This window comes from Ostrinia furnacalis, unplaced genomic scaffold (genome assembly GCF_004193835.3).
Source record: "Ostrinia furnacalis isolate ACB-3 unplaced genomic scaffold, ASM419383v2 OfSCF0322, whole genome shotgun sequence".
Taxonomy (NCBI): domain Eukaryota; kingdom Metazoa; phylum Arthropoda; class Insecta; order Lepidoptera; family Crambidae; genus Ostrinia; species Ostrinia furnacalis.
Window position 1 is genome coordinate 1338415 of NW_021130561.1, and position 3007 is coordinate 1341421.

Here is a 3007-nt window from a genome sequence, read left to right on the forward strand (position 1 = left end):
GGGGTAACATTTAAGGACTAGGTATTACAATAGATTGAGTTGGTCTTTCATTAGAGGTTATAAGTTTTTCAGGAATAATTTCAAAATTTGTAGTTGAATATTTACTGTAATCTATTCAATTCAAAAGTCCAAAGATTCAACAGTCATTGTTATACAGAAAATTCTGTAATAGGCATTTTGATTATTTATATTTATACAACTAAATAAACTGAAACTTTACACATGGATTCTCAACAAATTTTACCATTAATCGTATAATGCACAATCAAACACAAAACGACAAAACCCAACATTAAGTATAAAATATCACTTAAATTATTAACATTATACTATTCTATTATACAAGTTTAAATACCACATCAAATCCGTAAGTGCACGCGCATCTTTTATATACAATTTTTCCACTTACAATCTTAATTATATACGAGTGAATAATTCCGATTTATACTGATTAGTTTTAAGGATATAATTACTTAATTAATTGGTGTAAATGTAATAAGGGGGAGGCACTGAGGTATTAATAAACTAATTAGGGGAAATTATTAGGTAAGAAAGGATAAGAATACCTTATTTAGATTTCAAAAGCATAGAAAATGTTGAGGGCCAAGAACTAGAAATTTTAGTCTGTAAAATAGAGAAGGTCAGTCAGTTAGAATATTCTTATACTTTAAGTAATAAAAGAAAGTTAATACAATAGATGTAAGAGAATGAAATTGGATAGTAAATGTATGTTTGGTACTAGACCTATGTTTTTTTAACAAAATAAAAATATTCAGGCCTTTAAACAATTTGACATTCGTTATCAAATCGATAGAGTCACGTAGGTAAGTATTACTTTTGTATCAAATAACCAAAAAAACACGAATTAAAAAGCAGATTTTTTTCAAAAAGTATAATGTTTTATTATTTGTTGGCATTTTCTGAGTAGTTTATGTATTTTTTTAATATTGTCTGTTATTTCGCATTACTACTGTTTTTATTTTATCAGGATATTACAGGACTAAGGTTTCACCTTATTTCTTATGTACACTTTATCGTGACTCACAGTGTATAAGAACGTAGCGATTGCGTTATTGAATATATAACGGATGCCATATTTAAAGTCACAGATTTACTTAAACCGACGACCTTTCAATATTTACAGAAATTGTAGAGCTTTATTAAACGCGTGTGTGTAACGAAGATTAATCTATAATGCTCCAATAGGTGTGGCCCCAATAAGGTAGGATGATAAAACACATATTATAAAGATACCTATTATTACAGGGAGGTATTCAATTTGCTTGTACGAGACATTTTATAATAGATAGGATTAAATGGATATAGATCTTATATGTATAATATAATGGTCCTATTATATTTTTGCTATTTAATTGTGCAGTATAATTTTCATTCCCGTTCTATATGTAAGTATAATCTGTAATTGTTTGTAGGTTTAGCAGAAGGAAAAAGCTACGGGCTTTATTATTATCTTGATTCAATAAATAATGTTATTAATGAACAGAACCTAACATTGTGCAGAGCTTTTAGTGTAAATATTAACTATTATTACAGCTTTAGCATATTATAATACAGATATAAAGTATTCGATATACATATTATATTATACAAATGGTCCAATTAAACATGTTATATAAAGTGCCTACAGTAAATCTACTAGATTAATATAGATATTAATATTGCTGATACGTCGATTCAATGATAATATTATTTTCGGGAAAATACAATTTCACTTAACTCTATGTTATTCTAAACGTATAACTAACTTATATTTACGTATGTTAAATTCTCTCAAAATTGGCACATAATGATGTAACATTGATAAATACCAAGTTATTCTTTGGCTTAATAATTATATTTATAATTATAATAAATATCAATAGCAGCACAGCGATACCCTAAGACCCTTATGATTAACACTTACTCTTGGGTTCCGTATTCCGTATTTTGTAGTATATAAAACGTACTTAGATTTAAAAAATACTTGATTATCGTCATTAGATTATCTTTTTTCAAAAGTTTTACTAAATTAACTAATTCAGTGGTATAAATATTTCTGGAAATGGGTGGTCTTATCGCTAAAAATCTAGATGTTATGTATTTTGTCTGGGTACTTTACACTCTTTCAGTCAGGTGTATTTAGCGCCTAATTTACCTACCTTTTTTACAAGAGTTTCCAAAGTAATTCAGTTAGGTACAACGATTTCTTGAAATGGGCAGCGTTATCGCTTAAAAAACTTGAAGTACCTAATGTATTTTGTTGTACTTCAAGCTCTCTTTCAGTCTGGGTACTTTGCTCAGTCCAAACAGTTTTCAGTTAAAAAGATATTGCTGTCTGAAACCATTTATTTGAATGGATACAATTGCAAACAAACCACGGAATCAGGAAAATAAAGAGTCTTCGAGATTGGGATGTGTTTGTTTAGCAATTCAATTCTGATGGCATCTGAAAGTAAATAGTCGTTTTCAATCAGAGGGAAAAGTACGAATGTAGAGTTCAGTTTAGCTGGCTATAAATTGCCATTGTAAAATCGCACTTCTAGCAACTACATAAGATGACATAGTGTTAAGCTTTTTATGCCGTCATTTACTTTTGACCTTTTACTACATATTTTGTGACTTAGCCAATGTGGTAGTAGCCGAAGACTGTAAAAGACTGTGTAGTGTCGTGTTTGCTGAGTATCGTACTTTTTCTAATAACACTTGTAGTTAGATACTTCAATTTTCTGACTGAACTTAATTGGTATACCTTGATGATGTAAAAGTGATGAACGAGAAAACTTTGATGCAATATTTAGGCTGTAAGTTATTACAGTATGGATTGCACTATGCCCGTCTTAGCAATAAGGCAATATTTTGCGGTTTGACTTTGTAACCTGAAAACGGATATATTAAACTTAATGCGATACGACTGTAACCTAAAAATAGGGACGATACATGTACCTATACCGTATCCTTTTGCGTTAAATAACGAATAACGAAAGTACTCCCATCTGAATCTAGATGA